This window comes from Melanerpes formicivorus, unplaced genomic scaffold (assembly GCF_026170545.1).
Source record: "Melanerpes formicivorus ecotype bairdi unplaced genomic scaffold, bMelFor1.0.p_v2 SCAF_118, whole genome shotgun sequence".
Classification (NCBI taxonomy): Eukaryota; Metazoa; Chordata; class Aves; order Piciformes; family Picidae; genus Melanerpes; species Melanerpes formicivorus.
In genome coordinates, this window is record NW_027142470.1 from 1,143,013 (window position 1) to 1,166,048 (window position 23,036).

Below are 23,036 nucleotides of genomic sequence, written 5' to 3' on the forward strand. Positions count from 1 at the left end.
CAGAGCCAAGCTGGCAATTAGAAGGAAATGCAACTTTCTGCTTCTAGCTGAGCAGCCTTGATCAGTAGTTGGGGGGCAAAAAGGCAAAAAAGATGGAGTCTCCCACGGCTCTTTGTCATTTTTCACAGCAGAATGCCCATTAAGTGTCAGAACCATGAACTCCCAGGCAAGGAGCTCAGACTCATCCTGCTGAGCAATGTGCACTGTGCTGTGCACAGAACGTTCGTGGCATTAGGGCTGTGCAGAGTGCAGTGAAAGGGGCAGCTCCTGCCCTTTGAAAGCATCACCAGAGCTCTGGGTGAGCTCTAAGCTGGTCCCTGAACCCATGTCCTGCCCCAGGAGCTCGCTCAGGCTTAGGCAGATTAGTATTGACAAGAGAAGTATCTATGAGGTAGCATCAAGGAACAGTGTGGCCAGAAGGAGTAGGGCAGTGATTGTGCCCTGGACTCAGCACTGGTGAGTCAAATACTGGCATCAGTTTGGGGCTCCTCACTCCAAGAAGGACATTGAGGGACTGGAGCAGGTCCAGAGAAGATCAACAAAGCTGGGGAAGGGTCTGGAGAACAGGGCTGGGGAGGAGCAGCTGAGGGAGCGGAGGGTGTTTGGAGAAGAGGAGGCTGAGAGGAGACCTCATTGCTCTCTACAGCTTCCTGAAAGGAGGTTGGAGCCAGGTTGGGGCTGGGTTCTTCTCTGTAGTGTCAGGAGACAGGACAGGAGCAAGTGGCCTGAAATTGAGTCAGGGGAGGCTTAGGTTGGAGATGAGGAAAAGTTTCTTTGCTGCAAGAGTGGTCAGGGATTGGCACAGGCTGCCCAGGGAGGTGGTGGAGTCCTCAATCCTGGAGGTGTTTGAGAAATGTGTTGCCATGGCTCTTTGGGACAGGGTTTAATGGCCATGGTGGTGCTGGGTTGAGGATTGGTCTGGATGATCTCAGAGGGCTTTTCCAACCCAAACTGTTCTGTCATTTTATGCTTTCAGCTCTTTTAATTCGTTTTTCAGTCATTACTTTCATGGGAGGAAAAGGAGGAGGATTGAATCGTGGAGGGAATGGTTTTGACCTCTAAACTACAGCCAGCAGCTGGGTGAGCTATCAGCAAGTCCCACCTGAAAAACACCAGAAAACTAATGGCTCTGACCCTTTTTCTGGCCCATCCCACCACCTCTGCCCCCTTCTTTTCACTGATTACCAGCAGGTCCCCTCCCTGACCACTCAGCAGGATGCTTTTGCAGTCATGCTACTTCCCAGCAAGACCAGCTCCAGCATGGAGCCCGGCTAACAAGCCCCACAGAACTTATTAGCTCAGGTTTTGTGGAGTGTGTCACCTCTAATGAGGGTCTGCTTGGCTGCAGAGGGAGCAGCCAACCAATGCACCCTTTGGGGTGGGGTCTCCCAGGTTTCAGACCCTGTTCAGCATGAGAAGCTTTGGATGATTTGCAATGCAGGGCTTGCCATGGCTGTTCAGGGAGTTTTCCCTGCTGCTAATGTTGATTTACAACCAATTTTCCACTGCTGGGAAAGTTTCAGGATGCTGGGGGGAAAGCTGAGTTTGTATCACGGATGAAAAGGGTGGACAAAGTGCTTAGGTGCTTAGAATCAGAGAATTGTTTTGGTTGGAAAAGGCCTCCAGGATCACAGGATCACAGAAACATTCTATAGAGACAGACTGAGAGAGTTGGGGTTGTGCAGTCTGCAGAAGAGAAGGCTCCCAGGAGACCTAATTGTGACCTCCCAGGATCTGAAGGGGGCTACAAGAAAGCTGGGGAGGGACTTTTGAGGGTGTCAGGGAGTGATAGGTTGGACTCGATGATCCTCGAGGTCCTTTCCAACCTAAGTTATACTGTGATACTGTGATAGGACTGGGAGGGATGGAGCAAAACTAGGAATGGGGAGATTGAGATTGGATGTTAGGAAGAAGTTGTTCCCCATGAGGGTGGTGAGAGACTGGCACAGGTTGCCCAGGGAGGTGGTGGAAGCCTCATCCCTGGAGGTGTTTGCAGCCAGGCTGGATGTGGCTGTGAGCAACCTGCTGTAGTGTGAGGTGTCCCTGGCCATGGCAGGGGGTTTGGAACTGGCTGATCCTTGAGGTCCCTTCCAAGCCTGACAATTCTCTGATACTATGATTTAGGTTGGAAAAGACCCTCAGGGCCGCCAAGTCCAACCATTAGCCCAACTCTGCAAGGTTCACCCCTAAACCTTATCCCCAAGCACCACATCCAAATGACCTTCATACACATCCAGGGTTGGTGACTCAACCACCTCCCTGGGCAGCTCATTCCCAATGCCTGACCACTCTTGCCACGAAAAAATGTTTCCTAATGAAAATGAAGACCAAGAGCAACCACTTTGTTGGTACAAAGCACTTGGTGGATGCTTTGTGTGCACTGCTTTGGTAGCAGAAGGTGATGCAACTTCCACGTGGCACATGGAAAGGATTAAGCCCTACTTAGCTGGTTGGCTTCAAGATGATGTCAGTGATTTTTGGGGGGGGTCCTTGTGGCCTTGCTGCAGCTTCTGTGGCACTTTCTAGCATGGAGTCTGTTTTTTGGAGGGAACTAAAAAATTGTGTGGGGTCAGAGGGAAGCTTGGATGACCATCATGATACCTCAAAGCAGGACTGCTCAACACCTCTCATCCTTCCCTTGTGCATGGTAGCATGGCAGTGGGCTCAAAGAGCATTGGGGAACAAAACTGAATGCAGGTCATCTAACTCCTGCCTGTTTGGGGCCTTTCCATTGAAGTTTCAGAGGGAGTAAAACCAAGTCTCTGGTTTTGTTCAGTGTATCCCTGGTAAGTGTTGAGGTGGGAGCTGAAGCCTGGTAAATGATAGAATGGTTTGGGCTGGAAGGGAACCTTAAATGTCCTCTGGTCCATAGAGGGTGGCTGGTGATGGGGTTCATCTCTAGCAGTGGAGGTGTAAAGCAACCATGGGCAATTTTTAAGCTGATTTTACATTTTCCCAAAGGAATTATGAGTGGAAGTTGAGGCATAGGAAGTTCCATGGATACATGAGGAAAATATTGCTCCCTGTGAGGGTGACAGGACACTGAAACAGGCTGCCCAAGGGGGCTGTGGAGTCTCCCTCTCTGGAGATATGCAAAACCTGCGTGGATGTGTTCCTGTGTGATCTGCTCTGGGTGACCCTGCTCTGGTAGGGGGGTTGGACTGGATGAGCTTCCAAGGTCCTTTCCAGCCCCTAACAGTCTGTGATTCTGTGTAATTCTCTCATTCCAACAGGATTCCATCCTGGTGAGTGTGGTGTTTTCCTCAGGAGGTTGGACTGTGTGCTCCTGCATGCATGAGGCTGTCAAGCTGCCCAGCACCTTGTTACAAGGTGAAGGTTGCTCTGGTTTTGCTGCCAGTCATTCAGGAGCTTAAATGTCAGCTTGGAAGACTTCTATAAACTCTGCCCTGCTATTTGTGCAAGCAGCTTGCAAGTGTGGGAAGTGAGACCCGTGAAGAGAAGTCACTACTCAAGGTCTACATAACAGAGCATGGCAGCATGAGGAGACACCAAACTGGGTGGAGTGGCTGAGACACCAGAGGGCTGTGCTGCCATTCAGCAGGGCTTGGACAGGCTGAGAGCTGGGCAGGAAGAAATTGACTGAAGTTCAACAAGGGCAAGTGTAGAGTCTTGCACCTAGGAAAGAACAACCCCATGTACAAGTATAGGTTGAGGACTGACTTGTTGGTGAGCAGTGAAGGGGAAAAGGACCTGGGGGTCCCAGTGGATGAAAGGTTGACCATGAGCCAGCTATGTGCTCTGGTGGCCAAGGAGGCCAAGGGCATCCTGGGCTGGATTAGAAGGGCTGTGCTGAGTAGATCGAGAGAGGTTCTCCTCCCTCTCTACTCTGCCCTGCTGAGGCCACATCTGGAATATTGTGTCCAGTTCAGGAAGGACCTCAGGGAACTGCTTGAGAGAGTCCAGCACAGAGCCAGGAAAATGATGAAGGCATCTTCCTGATGAGAAGAGCCTGAGGAAGCTGAGGGCTCTTCAGCTTGGAGGAGACTGAGAGGTGACCTCATTCATGTTTATAAATATGTGCAATGTGAGTGCCCAGAGGCTGGAGCCAGGCTCTGCTGGGTGATGCCCAATGACAGCACAAGGGGAATGGTGGAAGCTGAGGCATAGGAAGTTCCATGGAAAGAGAAGGAAGAATTATTTCACTGAGAGGGTGGCAGAATACTGGAATGAGCTCCCTGGGGGGAGTTGTGGAGTCTTTCTCTCTGGAGATATTCAAGACCTGCCTGGATGTGTTCCTGTGTGATCCTGCTCTGGCAGGGAAGTTGGACTGGATGAGCTCTCAAGGTCCCTTCCAGCCCCTGACATTCTGTGATTCTGTGATCTGGGCTCACCCAAGGGCAGTGTTGTTGGTAGGAGCACAAAGCCAACGTGGTGGTAGCACTTCTAGAGCTCCATTCATTCACTCAGGTGCTCTTGCATGGAGCTCCATGGCATCTTGGCAGGCCTACCATAACCAGACTTGGGGCATCCCTCACATGAAGTCCAGGCTAGTGCAGATGATGAAACATCTTGTTGTGTGGCTTCCTCTGGGAACTGGGAAGGAGAAGACCAGCTTGAAGAACCATGTCCTGTTTGCTCTGGAGTGAGACAGCGGGGGGTTGCTTAATAGCCTGATTCCCTCCCTTTCTCCCTTCTTACTGTGGTTGTTTCAATGCCTACAGTGACACACAGTGGTGATGAGTTTCTGCTGTGCCAAGGCACTTGCCTTGACACAGGCAAATAACCAGCAAAGGACGTTGTAGGTGGTGGCAATGGTGGCTGCCAAGCTCCCCATACAGGAGCCTGTCACCCTGGGCTGGATCCACTTGCCAAAGTGGTGTGGACTGCAGGCTGCTCATCAGATGGCCAGAGAAGGAAGCTTTGGAGCTTCTGACCCTTCCATCCCATGTGTTGCCTGTTTACTACCGAGGTCTTTTTGTCACAGTCAGCAGAGAATTGTGGCTTTCCTAAGCTGATTTGTACCATAAATGTCACACTCAAATCCTCTTTATTCGATTTTTTTGGTGACAATGCAATATTTCCTTTTTTGTTGTTGTTTTTAATCCTTGTGTAAGCAGCCACCCAATGGAAGTTGGCTTTTGGCTGTCATGCTCTCCCCCTGCTCCTCAGGCTCCCTTTGTGCTGGGGAGAGCCCAGCAGGGAAACATGGCTCAGTTGCTCAGGAGAACATTTTTCAGTGTCACTGGATGTGTTCACCTTTCATTGCCAGGCAGTGTGTGTGTGCAGGGGAGGTAGATGACACTTTTCATCAGCCTGATTCCATGCTGTTATTCCATTGCTTCAGTCCCCAAGAAGATTTTGGGGTTTTTTTTCAGGATTCAGGGTTTTGTTTGGGTTTGTTTTTCTCCCATCTTTGAGAAGAACCATGATCAGATGATGAGAAGTCTTGAGCTGCCTTCCTACTTCAGCCATTGCTCCACGCTGGGTAGCTTCAGGCAAGCCACTATTTCCAAATCCCAGCTTCTCCAGCTATTAAGGTGGGAAAGAACCACTCTGATCCACCTCCCTTGCAAGGTCTGGATGTCAGGGGCAAGCTGCAAACAAACAGTGACTTTGAAAATGGGGAGGGGGGAGGGGGGAGGAAAAACCCTAAGCATCCATTCGTCAGGCATTGTCCCTCCGAGCAGCCATCGTACCTGAGGCGGGACTGGAGCTGCGCTCCCGGAGCTGCTGCTGGGATGGGTTAGCGTGGCCCCTCGGCATGGCCCGGAGCAGAAGGAGGTGGCCCTGCGGAGCAGAGCAGATGTGCTGGGTCTCCGTCATCCGGAAAATGCTTCTTGCTGGCAGCACAACACAATCGTGCGGGTCAAGGTCAAGTTGCTGGCAGCCTGCATCCCTCGGGGCCCGAGCCAGAGTGGAATATAAAAACCTCCAGACACGAAAACCCCTTTTTGCCTCTGGTTTTGATGGCCAGCCCGGTGCCCCCTGCCCCACGCTGTGGGTCCGGGTGGTCCCGGGGGAGCCGGGTGGCCGTGGGCAGGCAGCGATGCTGAGCTGCTCCTGACATTTCCGCCTGCGAGTGCCCAGCCAATTGGCGCGGCTGGAGCAGCGACACATGAAATATGATGATTTTCTACTGAAGAGGAGGAGGAGGAGGAGGAGGAGGAAGGGGGAGGACCGTTTGCTCTTGATGGTTTGCATGCCTGGGGCTGCAGAGAGGACAGGCCAGAGAGGAGCTGCCGGGTGCCGAGCTGCAGCACCCCGGGGATGGCCCCTTGCTGCCCGCTCCCTGACCAGGAGGATGCCAATGCCACCCAGGTGGGCCGGGCGCCGACGGCAGCAGGACGGGCTGCCGGGGCACGCTGCAGTGGGGTGCCAGGCCTGGGGACCCAGCATTTTGAGGGGACCCAGCAAGCCCTCAGTTTGGATCCCCGCTATCCTCAGGGGAGCCGCGCCACTACACGGGGCCACCAGCAGCGCTTTGCGGGGCTTAGCAGTGGAGGACTGAGCTTTTTTTTTGGAGGGGGGTGGGGGGGCTTCGGTTCAATTCGCTAAACCAAACAACAACAACAAAAAAAAAAAACCCAACAAAACAAACCCCCTCCCCCCGAAATCCCACTCCTGGAAGAATGCTCTCTTCGCCGTGCCAGGGCTGCTCGCTTCAAACTTTTGCAGCCCGATCGTCAGTTTGATGGGAAGCACTTGACAGAGCCTCCTCTCCTGTCGTTAACCCTCTCACACCGCCGGCCGGGATGGAAACTGTTAATGCCTTGGGAAAAAAAAGGGGGAAAAAAAAAAACCAACAGAGAATCATCAGTCGCAAACCAATTTTAACCCCGCGAAGGAGCGGCCACAACCTCACATCCAGCAGCTGTTCATTTTTATAATGACTGTGCATTTATCCCAGAGCTGGGTGGCAAGTTTGCCATCTATTATTATTCTCCTAAAGAGAGGAGGATAAGGGGGAGGGGGGGAGGGGAGGGGGAGAGGAGGGAAGGAAGGAGGATCCTGTTCAAAGCAGAAAAAAAAAAAAAAGAAGAAATCCTCTAATAATCTATTAATAACCGAGAATAATATGCACGAGGGGAGGCTGCTCGTGCAAACCACACCTCCCCCCCCCCCCAAACCCCCCAACCCCCCCCCGCCCCCCCCGCCCAGCTCCTACTGTGCCGCCGCTGCCCCTTTATTAATTTATTTCGGTGCCCTGAGTGACAGTCGTCCAGAAGTGATAATTGGTGCACTGTATCTTTAAAAGGTTAAAACCCTTTTCAAAAAGGCCTAGACTCATAGTGGGGGGAAAAAAAAAAAAAAAGCAAAAGAAAGACAAGAGAGGCTTTGGCTGGCTTTGGGATCCAGAAAAAAAAAAACAGCTGCTGATTAGAGTCTGCGTCTTCGGGGCTGAATTTATTGCATATTTTTCAGCAGCAGGGATCCTAGGAGGAAGCTTCCGTTTGGGTTTCTTGCTTGATCGTGGTTTATTTTTATTCAGAGGAATAACAGAGGAAGGATTTGTTCCGGCTGGAGCATGCTCACAACCTGCAAGATCTCCCATTATTAAACTGCCTAGTTTGGGCTTTAATATCCATGTGGTGGTTTTTTTTTTTGCCCCCCCCCCCCCTTCTTCTTCTTCTTCTTCTTCTTCCTCCTTGTTTTTTTCCCTCCTTTTTATCCCCCCCTTCCCCTTTTTTTCCAACCCCCCCCTCGTTTTTTTTCCCCTCCCCCCTTTTTTTTTTTAGCGTTGTTATTATTTGGCAGCCTGCATCTCTAAAAAAATAATAATATATATATTTTTTTCCTCCCTTTTTTTTGGGGGGGGGGGGATAATTTTTTTTTTTTTTTAAATAAATAATTTATTTTGAAAGGAAGCTGATCTCGTAATGAGCTTTCTCCTTCCTTACTTGAAACAGGTGCTAATGAAAGAATGCAAATAGCACCGGCTGAGCCGAACATTTCCTAAAGAAGGGAACAGCCACCGACCCGAATCGGTCCGGATCAGCCTGCTGGCACCCAGCAAAGGTAGGCACCAGGGGCTTTTGCTCCGTTTTGTTTGGCGTTTTTTTTTTCATTCCCTCTCGTTCTCTACCTGCATCTTTCCGAACGCTCTGTTTTCCTCCCTTGCTGCCGGGTGCACAACCGGACGGCGAAGATTCCATTTTGCTTCCCGAAAGGTGTCAGGTTGCCAAGGAGCCGCTGGCCCCCCGCACACCCCGGTGTGCAGAGATCTCCATCTCTAGCTGGAGCTCTACGTCCGCCTGTCTATCCCCTGGGTGGCCAGGGCTGGCGCGATGGGCGAGCTCCCCAAGCCCGAGGTAACCTTAGCGGTGTCAATCAGCCCGCAGCCAGCCTTGTAACCCTGTCCCCGCCGCGCTCCCGGCCGCTTCGCCGCTCGCTGCTGCTTCCTTAGCCCTGCCTGGCGCAGGGATCCAGCCTGCCTTGACAGCAACTTCGTTTGCTCCCAGGCTCTATAGGCTATGATTGTTTGGGTTTTTTATCATTGCCGGGGGGATATGGAGGGGCTTGGTGGAAGGTAAAGCTGCGTGTGTTGGCAGCGTGCACCGCAGGCAGAGGGACACGCGTGGCGTCTCCGCCGGCCACCCCGGCTGCGTCTTCCCCAGCCACCCCTTGCCGCTGGCTCGGGGGAAGATGGACATGTTGCTCCACGGGGTGCCTTGTCCTCCTGGGGTGATGCTGGGTCCCCAGGCCCTGCTCCCTCCTTCGCATCCTGCCTTTGGACTCCCCGTGGAGCGGCAGCAGCTGTTACCTGGTGCCACAGCGTGCACAAACACCTTCAAAACAATCCCGTTCCTCATCTGAAGGGCTGGATCCCTGCCCGGGGCTGAATTCCCCCTTTGCCTGCACAAAGCCTGGCCATTGCCTTGTCTTTTTCACCCTGCTTAATTTTTTTTTCCGGGCGTGCTTGGGGGTTGGTGTTTGGGCAGCACTGGGATGTAGCCCTCGGAGGTTTGTCCTTTGCTGGGGAGCTGGAGTCGGCCCCGGTGCTGGAGGCAGGTGGAGGCATCCGCAGCAGCCCCATGCGGTACCTGCTTCTCGCTCGGGCTCCAGGATTTCTGCCGTGTTCCCACAGCTGCGAGCCTAGGCTTGCAGCAAGGACTGCAGTGGCCTCTCCAAGGGCCAAATCCAGCCCTTGCTGGGATCTTCCAGCTCCTTTGGCAGTATGAACCTCTCAGGGCAGAAATTAGCCTTTTGTCTGGAAGTTTGAGTTTATATTTTGGTCTGCTGGAGTCTGTCGGAGCAGTATTTCCCAATTCTCTCTGTGCATGCAAGAGTATTTGTAGGTTTGGGGTTTGTTGGTTGTTATTTTTTTTTGTGCCTGGCTGTTCAGGAAAGGATCTGCAAAAAAAGTTTTCCCCAACGAATTGTGCAAGCTGGGGGTGGGAGGCACATGAAATAAAGCACTGGTTTGATATAAACAACCCTTCGAGGCTTCCTAGAAAGAGAACTCGTGAAGAGCTTAACCTGACAGATAAAAAGTAATCAAAACTGAATATGCAGATTGGTCTCTGTGTGTGTGTGTGTGTGTGTCCGTGTCCAACTTCCAAAAGCAGATAATATTTAATTAGGAGTTTGCTTTGGGGGTGTATGCAGGAGAAGATGTTGAAAGCATGCTTTGGAGCCAGGGGTAGGGGAATACTCCTCCATGCCTGATTTTGGCCGGGCGCAGGGCTGCAAGTGCCTCTTGTCCCCTCCTGCTCTGCCAGAAATGGCAAAGCTGAAAGCTGATGAGTGCTGGTGACCCCCAGCCTCGTGGTTTAGGATCCAAGGTGGTGATGCTTCCCCAAGCCCCTCACTCCCTCGTGCTGAGGCAGCGATGCTCAGCTCACGCTGGGGCTGCGAGGTCCTGCGGGGACAGGACTTGCTCTCTGCTTTTCACTCCGTGCCCAGGAAGGAGCCTGCTCAAAGCTACTTTTTATTTATGTTTTTCCCTTCCTGTCTTTTGGAGATTTCAAATCCTCCCAGCTGTAACAAAATGTGTGTGGGGTGGGGGGGAGGGGGGTGCTGGTCTTTATTTCTCCCTCCTTTCAGCCAGCCTTGCTTGCTCAGTGGGATTTCTGCAAAGCTGTGCCATGTGGGAGCTCGCTGCGAGTCTCCAGCCCTGAGCTATCGCTCTGCTCAGGCTGGTGGGAAATATTTTGGATGAGAAACCTCCTGAGAAAGCCCTAGCTGGTGGTACCTGAGAGGGAGGAGGAAGGGAAGGGGGTGTTTTTCCTATCAAATCATTTTCTGTATCCCTAGAGGCTTCCCCTGTATCCCTACATCCCCATCCCTATGGGCTTCTGCTCTGCTGCCTCTGGGATCGCAAAACCCTTCCTGCGCTGCCCAGCCAAAAAAAACTCCTCCCAGCAGTTTGAGCAGGACACAGCAGATTTTGTCTCATGTTGTACCAGAGCCAGAGTGCTCCTCTGCAGAGATGGTGGCATCTGAGTCCTGCCAGGAGTTGCCCTTTTATGAGGCCTCTGCAATACCTTGAGACTGGCGGGAATTGGTGGCCCTGGATCACTCCGACTTTTATCCTTTCATCACCTCCCGAGGAAGGGAAATGAAACTGTTGTTCTCTGAGGCACTGGAGCCAGGGTCATCTGACTGGTTCGTGCTTGTGAAGGATCCTGCTCATTATTTTGCTTGAAACAGTTGTAAAACTCCATAAACACCCACGACGTGCAGGGTCGTGGCTTTCAAATGGCTCTCCAGCATCTTGGCTCATTGCTGCTACAGCTCGTGGCTGGCCTGGTCAGTGGAGTTCTGTCCATGCAGGTATTTGCTGGGAACTGAGATAGCTGTTGATGAGCCAAGAAGTTTTATGGACCCCTAGAGAAGCCCAGGCTCAAAGTCACTTAAAGGCCTTCTCCTCAGGTGCACTTTAATTCTGGATTTCCACCTGGCCCCAGGCTGGTCCAGTAATTACCACAAATCTCAGCCCTCTCTGCTCAAGACCTGGAGCTGATGAAGAAGAGAACAGTGCCAGGAGAGCAGGAACAGAATATTGACCTAAACCTATCATTTTTAATTGGACCAGCTGGGAGTGAGTCTTTCTGCCTCGTGCTGGTAGGAGCACAAACCACTTTAGAATAGTTTGGGGCTGGAAAAAAAGGTCTCTTTTCTCCACCAAGAGCTAAATACCTGCAGCTGGCTCAGCTGAGGTGGCTTAGTTATGGATGCACCAAGGAAAAATGCATCCCAGCAGGCTGATTTCTCCTGATTCAAGGTGCATGATGTTGTCTGAAGGGGGGGCCTTCCACAAGAGGCTAAGAGGGCTGGTTGGTGACTACCCCTGTTTCAACACCTTGCTGACCTGACTGCAAAAGGGATGTCAGAATTCATAGGACACCCCTCCCCTCCCAAAAAAAAACCCAACAAACCCAACCAAAAACAACTTTAAAAGAAAAAAATCATCTCCTCACTTAGTTCCTTAAAAAGCTCAGGAACTTTTATGCCAAGAATGGAAAGGCAGCAGCTGTGGAAGTCATGGGTTTGCTCAGCTCTGTTCTCAGTGCTTAACTGAGGTAGGGATGTTGGGGGGGGGGGGGGGGAGGGAGCAGTGTGGCCTTTTTTGTTCCTATTTAACCTTTCTGTGTTTTACTTCTTTTTTTCCTTCCCTGTGTGGGAAATGGGGAGGAGGGAAGGAGGGGAGGGGGAACCATTTGGCCAGGATCTCAGTGTGAGTCCCTGGCAGATTGAAAATGCAAGTAATAAGTTGTGACTCTAAGCTGCGACTGCAGACAGCAGCACTCGCTGGGGTTCTGCTCCATCGGTATTTGCTGGGTGGGACACAGAGCTGTGGGGGGAATGCATGGGGGAAGAGGGATTTTGGGGCCTGAAATTGCACCAGGGGAGGGTTAGGTTGGAGATTAGGAATAATTTCTTTGCTGCAAGTGCGGGCAGGGATTGGAAGAGGCTGGCCAGGGAGGGTGGTGGAGTCCCCATCCCTGGAGGTGTTCAGGAAAGGTGGGGACATGGCACCTGGGGACATGGATTAGTGGCCATGGTGGTGCTGGGTTGCTGGTTGGACTCAGTGATCTTAGAGGGCACTTCCAACCCAAACAATTCTCTGATTCTATACCTTTACTGTATAGATAATCCCTGCTGCTAGATCGGTTCTGTCCCACTGATGATCCTTGCTGTGAGAAGCAGGAGCAGCCCCAGCTCCTGAGGTGTGGGCGCTGTGAGTCTGGGCTGTTTGGAGGTGCAATCACAACTGGCTGCTCTTGCCAATGACTGAAATAAGATAAGGAGGCAGGTTGCACGTGGTGTGGCTCAGCCCAGGCTCTGAGGAGGCTGCGTGTGAAAGCCCTCGTGGTTGAGGGACATGGGATACTGCTGGCATCTCCTGGGAGCAGAGAGAGGAGGAGCCCCAGAAATAGCTACTGGGATGATCCCCAGGAGGAGCCCAGCTGCTAGTCCCAGCCTGGGGCTGGTCTGGATGGGTTGTTGTGACCCAGGATGGCCCCAGTGACCCTGGCTGTAATGATCCTGGCTGAGCTGCCTCTCCCTACAGCTGGGAGAGGAGGATCCCACAGCCCTGCGACTCCAGGGCTGCTTGAAGTTCCCTGCATGGGAATCCCATGGGACTCAGGACTTTCAGATGGGTTGCCCACTCCCCAAGGAGCCCAGATTTTCAGTGCAGAGTGAGATTGCCTCTTGCTTGCTTCCCCTCCCATGCATCACCTCATCGCTCTGGCAGCTCTTGATGTGGGACGCATGGGCGTCTTTGAAAGGAGCTTGGTCAATAAAACCCAGTGGAGGAGACAACCACAAGTGGCTGGACCATCTCCTGTCTCTCTGGAGGGAGGGCCTGAGGTTGCTGCTGACTCACAGCCCTGTTTTTGGGGGCTGCCAGCAAAAAGCAATGAGTAAAGCCTGATGTCACAATTGATCTGCTGAAAATAAGTCACCACAGAATTTATCACCTTGCTGAAATGCGAAGTGGGAGAGGCCAGGGCTGCTCATGGTGATGTCAGGGATGATCTCAGAGGCCTTCAAAATACACCTCTGCCACAAACAAAACTTCTAACCCACTTATTTTAGTCACTTTTAGAGTTCAAGCATATGTTATATATATCCTGAAGCATGTTAATGCTGAATGATGGATTTGGAATCAAAAGGTCTGGAATGTTTGAAGCAAGCAAAGGAAGAGTTGCTGGAGGTGTGATGGGAACTCTTTCAAATGCTCTGGTGCTGAAGAGGATTCTCTTGGGACAGGCTCAGCTGTGCAAGCATCATCCTGCCCTGCCCCAGTCTTGCCCCCTCTAACCTGCATCCATCACACATCATCTGTGTCTCAAAGGCACATCCAGCCCTCACCAGCCACTTCCCTTTGGCCTCTGAGCTTTAGTCCATGAAAATAAGTTTCTCACCCCTCAACTTTTTACAAGGGTTTGTAGTGATAGGACAAAAGGGAATGGGTTGAAGCTGGAAGAGGGGAGACTGAGATGGGAGATTATGAGGAAATTCTTGAGAGTGAGGGTGGGGAGACACTGGCACAGGTTGCCCAGGAGAGGTTGTAGATGTCCCCTCCCTGGAGGTGTTCCAAGCCAGGTTGAGTGAAGCCTTGAGCAACCTGGGCTGGTGGGAGGTGTCCCTGCCCATGGCAGGGGGTTGGCACTGGATGATCTTTAATGTCCTTTCCAACACAACCCATTGTATGATTCTCTGATCTCTTTCCTCGTGGCCTTTACCTGACTCTGGTGATTTTCAAAGCCATTTCAATCCTCTGTGTTGCAGGTTCCCCTACCCCCCATTATTTTTTTGTTGCTTTAACTGATATTTTTAGATATGATTTCTCTTTTTCTGTGTCTGTGTGTGATGCTGGCAGGAGAGTGAATTGTATGGGAGAGTGAAAACTGCTGAGGCAAAAGTGTTGTTTGGTTTTTAATGGCTGTTCCAAAGCTGTTTGCCCAGGTTCCTTCTGACAGCTCCTTGCTGCAGTGGATCTGTTGCTGGAAATGGGTTCTCAGGCTGACCCTGTGCAGTGGGGACAGGATCACAGGGTCACAGGATCTTAGGGGTTGGAAGGGACCTCTGGAGATCTTTGAGTCCAACCCCCCTGCCAGAGCAGGGCCATAGAATCCAGCACAGGTCACACAGGAACACATCCAGATGGGGCTTGAAAGCCTCCAGAGAAGGAGACTCCACAACCTCTCTGGGCAGCCTGCTCCAGGGCTCTGTGAGCCTCACAGTGAAGAAGTTCCTCCTCATGCTGGGCATCTCCAGCCCTCCACCTTACTGACAGCTGACTGTAAGTTTGATGAATCCATCAAACAGCAGCTTTGTGCAGTGGAAAGCAAATCTGCTGGCTGGCAAGTGAAGGACTCGTGCTGTGCAGCCCCGTGGTAGAGTGAAGGGAAATATTTGGAGTGGCTTCACGTCTCCAAACAAGATGTGGTGCTGTGCCAAGAGAAAGTGGTAAGGTGGCTGTGTGGCTCAGACCACCCACTGCCAGGGGGGGGGAAAATTGATCCTGGGCCAGCCTCAGCTGGAGGTGTGTCAGTGTGTGTGCAGCTCCTGGGCTGCAAGGTGCAGGGGGCTGTCAGCACTGCCTGAGCCGCAGGCTGCAAGTCAAGAAAGAAGGCAATGAGTGGAAGATGTTGCTGTGACAGCCACCTGAGGGGGGGCCTGGAGTTCTGAGTGTGTACCTGGCTTGGTTTATAGCAACATTGGATGTTAGGATATTGTTGGATAGTGGATGTTCAGAACAATTTCTTCCCCCAAAGCGTTGTCAGGCTCTGGAACAGGCTGCACAGGGCAGTGGTGGAGTCCCCATCTCTGCAGGTGTTTCAAAGCCATAGAGACATGGTGCTGAGGGCCATGGTTTAGTGGTGACCTGGAAGTGCTGGGTTGGACTTGGTGGTCTGAAAGATCTTTTCCAACCTCATGATCTTGAAGGTTTTTTTCTGACCTAAATGATTCAATAAGCCAGAGGAGGCCAACAGAGCTTCTGTAAGGTCTGGAGGACAGGTCTGCTTGAGGAGCTCCTGAGGTTTAATGGCCATGGTAGTGTTGGGTTAATGGTTGGACTTGATGATCTTAGAGGTCTTCTCCAACCTCTGTGGTTCTGTGATTATAACATGGAGTGAGAGCCATGCTTCTCAGCTGCAATGGTGATTACATTATTTTCCTCCTCAGTTATGCTGTGGATTAAGCACCAACAGGATTCAGTTTTCCTTTGTGAAGCCATGGGGGCCTGGAAGCCAAAATCCTGTCGGAGATGGTGCTCCAAAACTGCACAGCACATGAAATGGCCTTCCTCCATCCAACATGTGTGCCCATGAAGTGAGGCACATGCTCTTCCCATGCAGGAGGATGGCTCATAGTTGGATTGAGGCTAGTCAGGCTCTCTTCTTGTCCTGCTCTGCAGGCAGTTTAGGAGAAGAAAGACTCCTTGGTTCTGTTGTTGCAGTAATGTCTCATCCTGTGAGGCAAACATTTGGTTCCTTGCCTTTGGTTCCTTGATTGCACCTCATCAAATGGCAGTGCTGGGCATTTATGTGTCCATGGCACAGATGGTGAGCTCTTGAGTAGGATGATGGTCTTGCTGTTCACTAGGTTTGAGGTACCCTGCTCTTGGTGGAGATTCCAGGCTGGTGCCTGGGCAGTCTTCCCTGAGCAGTTTGCTGGTGCTTGCTGAGGAAAAGGTTGGGTAAATTGAAAATCCTAGAATCACAGAGCAGTTTGGGTTGGAAGGGACCTCAAAGATAATCCAGTTCCAACCCCCTGCCATGGGCAGGGATGCTGTCCATTAGACCAGCTTGCCTGCCCATATTGCTGCCTGCATGTAGCTTATGATGAGGCTTTGTTGTAATCCCCAACCCTGGGGTGTGAAGGCTGCCTGCACCTCACTACCAAATCCATGTGGTGTTAATCATAGAATGGATTGGGTTGGAAGATCATCCAGTTCTAACCCCCCTGCAGGGACACCTCCCACCAGCCCAGGCTGCTCAAGGCATCATCCAACCTTGCCTGGAGCACCTCCAGGCAGAGGGCAGCCACAACCTCCCTGGGCAACCTGTTCCAGTGTCTCCCCACCCTCACTCCAAATAATTTCTTCCTCTTCTGCAGTCTCAATCTGCCCTCTTCCAGCTCAAAGCCATTCCCTTTGTCTTGTCACTCCCAGCCCTTGTCAAAAGTCCCTCCCAGCTTTCTGGAAGGCCCTTTCAGGTACTGAACAACTGCTCTAAACTGAAGATCAAGAGGCTGATTTTCTCAGCTAACTGCACACAACAGGTTTCTGTCACTTCTGTTGTTATTTCTCTCAGCATTTGGATTTTGTATTATTTTTTTCTCTCAGTCACTTGGATTTTGCTCAAGGTTTGTTATTGCAAAAGCTGCTCATGGACTGATGCTGCCTTTGGTGGTTGGACTTGCTGATCAGAGCTTGGACTTGCTGATCAGCAGTTGCACTTGCTGATCAGAGGTTGGACTTGATCAGAGGTTGGGCTGGATGATCAGAGCTTGGACTGGATGATTAGTGGTTGAACTTGAAGATCAGAGGTTGGGCTTTGTGATCAATGCTTGGACTTGATCAATGGTTGGACTGGATGATCTATAGTTAGACTTTGATCAGAGGTTGGACTTGATAATCAGAAGTTGGACTTGATGATCAGAGATTGGACTTGCTCATCAGCAGTTGGACTTGATGATCAGAGATTGGACTTGATCAATGGTTGGACTGGATGATGTATAGTTAGACTTTGATCAGAGGCTGGACTTGATCAGAGGTTGGACTTGATCAATGGTTGGACTGGGTGGTCAATAGTTAGAGACTTTGATCAGAGGTTGGATGTGATGATCAGAGGCTGGACTTGATGATCAGAGGTTGGACTTGATGGTCTATAGTTAGAGACTTTGATCAGAGGTTGGACTTGATGATCAGAGGTTGGACTTGATGGTCTATAGTTAGAGACTTTGATCAGAGGTTGGACTTGATGATCAGAGGTTGGACTTGATGATCAGAGGTTGGACTTGGTGATCAGAGGTTGGACTTGATGGTCTATAGTTAGAGACTTTGATCAGAGGTTGGGCTTGATGATCAGAGGTTGGACTTGGTGATCAGAGGTTAGACTTGATCAATGGTTGGACTGGATGGTCTATAGTTAGAGACTTTGATCAGAGATTGGACTTGGTGATCAGAGGTTGGGCTTGATCAATGGTTGGACTGGATGGTCTATAGTTAGAGACTTTGATCAGAGGTTGGACTTGGTGATCAGAGGTTGGGCTTGATCAATGGTTGGACTGGATGGTCTATAGTTAGAGACTTTGATCAGAGGTTGGACTTGGTGATCAGAGGTTGGGCTTGATCAGAGGTTGGACTTGATGGTCTATAGTTAGAGACTTTGAACAGAAATTGGACTTGGTGATCAGAGGTTGGACTTGATCAGAGGTTGGACTTGGTGATCAGAGGTTGGACTTGATCAGTGGTTGGACTGGATGGTCTATAGTTAGAGACTTTGATCAGAGGTTGGACTTGCTCATTAGCAGTTGCACTTGATGGTTTATGGTTGGACTTGATCAATGGTTGGAATTTATGGTCTATGGTTGGACTTGACTGAAATTGGGTGATTACCTTAGAGGTCTTTTCCAACTGCAACGATTCTTTGACTCTAGAACACAGCACAATTCCAAGTCCAGATCACAGCTTTGGATAAAAGCCTTGATTATGAAAAAGGAAAAAACAAGCCCCAAACTATTTGGTTCTTCACAAGGGAACAATCCTAAGATGAGCTTGGTCCTCAAGAGCAAACTGCAAGGATGGGGTGGGGGGGGAAGATGTCTACATTAATATCACACAGAAGTTGCAAAGTTAAGCAATCAGAAGATGGCAAGAAGGAGGCAGGAGGGTGGCTGTGTGATCCTAGCTTCCCTTTGTCTGGGGGGTGTTTAGCAGGGAGAGTGCAATCTTGGGTTATTTACAAGTTTCAATAAATAGATATTTAAGATCAGCTCGTTTGTGTAATTAAAGACTTCTGAACCGTGGCCAGATGCTCTGCCTTTATGTCTGTGTGAATGGGAGCAGAGGGTGGCTCTGCACCACAGTGCCTCTGCTCGAGTGGCTGAGAAAAAAAAGGGCTCTTTTGTCCCTCTGCAACTGCATTTTGCTGCTTCTAGATGGCATGGAGGGATCACAGAATCACAGAATTGTCAGGGTTGGAAGGGACCTCAAGCATCACCTAGTTCCAGCCCCCCTGCCATGGGCAGGGACACCTCACACTGCAGCAGGTTGCTCACAGCCACATCCAGCCTGGCTGCAAAAACCTCCAGGCAGGAGGCTTCCACCACCTCCCTGGGCAACCTGTGCCAGGCTCTCACCACCCTCCTGGGGAACAACTTCTTCCTAACATCCAATCTCCATCTACCCACTTCTAGTTTTGCTCCATCCCCCCAGTCCTATCACTCCCTGACACCCTCAAAAGTCCCTCCCCAGCTTTCTTGTAGCCCCCTTCAGATCCTGAAAGGCCACAAGAAGGTCTCCTGGAAGCCTTCTCTTCTCCAGACTGAACAACCCCAACTCTCTCAGTCTGTCCTCACAGCAGAGCAGCTCCAGCCCTCTGCTCATCCTCGTGGCCCTTCTCTGAACACCTTCCAGCACCTCCAGATCCTTCCTGGAACAGAGGCTCCAGAATTGATGCAGGACTGGAGCAGGACCCAGTTCACATCTCCTGAGAAAGTGAGCTGTGGGGACTCTGGGGAGGCTTGGAGTCCAGATGGATCTGCCAGGAAGGACCTGTGAAGATAAAAGTGCTCCTTGCAGCCAAGAGCTCTGTACCACCATGGGATGTGTTGTTAACTCGAAGCATTGGGCTTGAGCATTGCTCCTTGAGTGAAAACTCTCTGTGAGTGGAGATAACCTAGTGCTGCAATGATGCAGATGAGAGTGGCACCCACCTTGGCCATCTGGAAGAGCCTTCCTGGCCCTTCTGTGTTCCACCACCCACTGAACTACAGAAGAACTGCTCCAGGCAAGGACCTGTGTGGCTAATGGAGACTTTTGAACTTCTGCAGCACTTTGGATTTCATATCCTCAAAGACAGTGCTGGGCTTGCAAATGGTGCAATCCTAAGAAGAACATGAGAAGGGGAATACTGTGATTTGGTGATCCAAAGCTGGACGTGAGGGTGGTGGAAAGGAGGAGAAGCAAGCTGCATTTGCAGGGTTTATCTGCTCTCACATTGTCTGCTTGTCCCTAACAGAGTGGAGTTGTTGCACTAAGGTTTTCTGCAGCTTCTTGTGGTAGCTTGTGTTCCTTTCCAGAGCACTACCTGTGGTGTGCTGCTCCTCTGAAACCTCTGCCAGGAGAACTCATCCACAAACTCAGTGTTTGTAGACTTGGTACTGACTTGTGAGGTTCAGTAAGGCAAAGTGCAAGGTCCCGCACCTAGGTTGGTGCAATCCCCATTATCAATCCAGGCTGGGGGATGAGGAGATTGAGAGCAGCCCTGCAGAGAAGGACTTGGGGGTGCTGGGGGGTGAGAAGCTGGGCAGGAGCCAGCAATGGGCACTGGCAGCACAGAAGGCCAAGGGCAGCCTGGGCTGCATCCAAAGCAGGGTGGCCAGAGATGGAGAGATGGATCCTGCCCCTCTGCTCTGCTCTGGGGAGACCTCACCTGCAGTGCTGGGTCCAGCTGTGGGACCCCAACACAAGAAGGACATGGACCTGATGGAGAGGGTCCAAAATAGGGTCCAGAGGTGCTCAGAGGAGTGGAGAACCTCTGCTCTGAGGGCAGGCTGAGGAAGCTGTGGCTGTTTAGGCTGGAGAAGAGAAGGTTCCAGGGAGACCTTAGGGCAGCCTTCCAGTACCTGAAGGAGACCTGCAGGCAGGCTGGGGAGGGACTGTTCAGAAGGGGCTTTGGGAATAGGATGAGAGGCAATAGTTTGAAACTGGAGCAGGGCAAATTTAAGTTGGACCTCAGGAGGAAGTTCTGCACAGTGAGGCTGGGGAGACACTGGAAGAGGTTGCCCAGGGATGTGTTGGAGGCTCCATTCCTGGAGACATTCAAGGTCAGACTTGCTCTAGCCCTGGGCAGCCTGCTCTAGCTGGAGATGTCCCTGCTGCCTTCAGGGGGGTTGGGCAAGATGCCCTTTGAGGGTCCCTTCCAACCTGATGCAATCTTTGAAGCTGTGCCTTGGACTTTGTGTCACTCCTGCATGCAGTATCTCTGCATTTGCACCATCCTGAGGCCCATGACCTGGTACAGCCAGCTCCCAACAAACCACCCCACTTGGCTTTTGGGGGGGAAATGTTTTTTAGCACTCTAAACCTTTTTTAAAACCTTAAAGCTGTGTAAGCAGCTTAAACCCATTCAAAGCCTTAGATCATTTTAAACAGCTTGTGCCAATATAAGGACTTAGATTATCTTAAATACCTTAAACAGATCTAAAGCTTGAGGGGAAGAATTTGGTTATTTGACTGATTTCACAGGCTCTTGGATCCCAGTGGAGAGGGGGACTCTGCCCAACCACTCCTCACTGGAAGATGCTTGGATTGTCTTCATCTTTGGCTATTTCATAGTATCAGAGAATTGTCAGGCTTGGAAGGGACCTCAAGGCTCAGCCAGTTCCAACCCCCCTGCCATGGGCAGGGACACCTCACACTACAGCAGCTTGCTCACAGCCACATCCAGCCTGGCTGCAAACACCTCCAGGCATGAGGCTTCCACCACCTCCCTGGGCAACCTGTGCCAGGCTCTCACCACCCTCCTGGGGAACAACTTCTTCCTCACATCCAATCTCAGTCTACCCATTTCTAGTTTTGCTCCATCCCCCCCCCAGTCCCTGACAGCCTCAAAAGTCCCTCCCCAGCTTTCTTGGAGCCCCTTTCAGATCCTGGAAGGCCACAAGAAGGTCTCCTCACAGCCTTCTCTTCTCCAGACTGAAGATGGTTTGAGATGTGAAGACAGCAGCACAATCTGAGTCTTTCACCTTAGCTCTGCCCTCCTGCTTGGTCTGTGATCAGCTGTAACTTCTGTGCATGGCCCCAGGTTATTTTGGCTAAAAATGTATCTAATTTGCAGGAGAAAATGAATGCAATTACACTGGCTGAGGGTTTCTGAGGCACCATCAGCTGCCCTTTGCAGGCTGGATTCGTGTAAATTGCTTCTACAGCTTTGAAAATCCCAGCTTAAGATGTGGTAGCTAATTACACCTCTTTTAAAATGTACCTAAACAGAGGAATGAGTTCAGACTGAGACTGGGGTTGATTTGGGCATTCTCTGCTTGTTGCCTGTGCCTCACTACCACATCCTTGTGGTGTTGATCATAGAATCAGACAATGGGATGGGTTGGCTGGACCTCAAAGATCATCACCTTCCAACCTCTCTGCCATGGGCAGGGACACCTCCCACCAGCCCAGGTTGCTCAAGGCAACCTCTTGGGCATCTGAACAATGTCTATAAACATCTGAGGGCTGGGGGTCAATAACAAAGGGCCAGGCCCTTTTTAGCAGTGTCCAGGGATAGGTCAAGGGGCAATGGACACAAACTGGAAGCCAGGAAGTTCCACCTCAACATGAGGAGAAAACCTGGTGTGAGGGTGCTGGAGCCCTGGGGCAGGCTGCCCAGAGAGGTTGTGGAATCTCCTTCTGTGGAGACTTTCAAATCCCACCTGGATGTGTCCCTGTGTGACCTGCCCTGGGTGATGCTGCTTTGGCATGGGGGGGTTGGACTGGATGATCTCCAGGGGTCCCTTCCAACCCCTCCCATTCTGTGATTCTGTGAGGCAGGGAACTGGTTTAACTTGCAATAAACTTCAGACAACTGAGCAAAGGTTTCAGTTTCATTTTCAGCTGCAGAGAGCTGGGCAGGCCCAGGGGCTGGGTTGCTACCACGGCTTATTACAGTGCAGCTGCTAACGAGGTCTGGTCCCCTGCAGTTTGCTCACTTAATAAATTAAGGTATTTATTATTCATAGCAGGAGAAGGTGAGTGCTTGCTTGAAGGTGAATTGCTTGCTTCCAGCCTGCCAAGCACTGAATTCTCTTGGAGACAGCACTGCTCCTACTCAGAACAAGAAGCCTGAGTGCTACAGGGGGATCTGTGAGAGCATCTGGTGGAGAAATTGGGGATTTTACAGAGCAGCTCGTTTAGAAGAAAGGCAATTAATGGGGGGAAAAAAACCACCAAGCAATCTAAGAAACTAAACCAAAACTCACACACACAAAACAAACAAAGAAACACCACCCCCACCCACCTCCCAGCATAAAAGATACCCAGAAATTTCCTGGGGTTCACTCAGTGCTGGAGATTCCAGTCCAAGCCTGAGTCCAGAGAAGGGCAACAGAGCTGGGGAGGGATCTGGAGCACAGCCCTGTGAGGAGAGACTGAGGGAGCTGGGGTTGCTTAGCCTGGAGAAGAAGAGGCTCAGGGGTGACCTCATTGCTCTCTACAACTACCCGAAGGGAAGTTGTAGCCAGATGGGGTTTGGTCTCTTCTCCCAGGCAACCAACACCAGAACAAGAGGACACAGTCTCAAGGTGTGCCAAGGGAGGTTTAGGATGGATGTTAGGAAGAAGTTCTTCCCAGAGCGACTGGGCATTGGAATGTGCTGCCCAGGGGAGGTGGTGGAGTCATTGTCCCTGGAGGTGTTTAAAAAGAGCCTGGACGAGGCACTTGGTGCCATGGTTTAGTTGATTAGATGGTGTTGGGTGATAGGTTGGACTCGATGATCTCAAAGATCTTTTCCAACCTGGTTAATTCTATTCTATTCTATTCTATTCTATTCTATTCTATTCTATTCTATTCTATTCTATTCTATTCTACTCTACTCTACTCTACTCTACTCTACTCTACTCTACTCTACTCTACTCTACTCTACTCCATGCCATGCCATGCCATGCCATTCCATTCCATTCCATTCCTTGAGTAGCTCACCGTGGGTGCAGCTCTCTGGTAGCTAACTACTACAGTTCATTTCTTGGCCTCTCTGGCCTGAGGAGGTCAGGATTAATTTTGCTAGAAGTGTAAACAGCTGGCAGGTGGGGAAACTACAGCTGGATCAGGGCAGAGAGCAGAGCAGCCTTTAAATCAGAGAATCACAGAATGGTTTGGGTTGGAAGGGCCCTTAAAGATC

General features: G+C 51.0%; 1 protein-coding gene and 1 long non-coding RNA gene across 10 annotated transcripts in view; one reads left to right on the forward strand and one right to left on the reverse strand.

Moving 5' to 3' along the window:
• Positions 1–23,036, forward strand: part of HIVEP3 (HIVEP zinc finger 3) — a 409,994-nt gene that overhangs the window by 57,819 nt on the left and 329,139 nt on the right. For 3 of the 9 annotated variants that reach the window (XM_068167466.1, XM_068167465.1, XM_068167464.1), the window contains exon 1: positions 6,915–7,977. The gene's annotated coding sequence lies outside the window, so the exon portion shown is untranslated. Of the gene's footprint in view, positions 1–6,168; positions 6,280–6,913; positions 7,978–10,734; positions 11,484–23,036 lie in introns of those variants that run through there. The other 6 variants (XM_068167467.1, XM_068167468.1, XM_068167459.1 and 3 more) reach the window with 5 other exon arrangements.
• Positions 4,931–8,225, reverse strand: LOC137456162 (uncharacterized). Its single transcript, XR_010990976.1, has 3 exons — positions 8,045–8,225; positions 5,658–6,730; positions 4,931–5,555 (listed from the first exon to the last, which is right to left on the reverse strand). It is a non-coding gene; the product is annotated as an uncharacterized lncRNA (long non-coding RNA).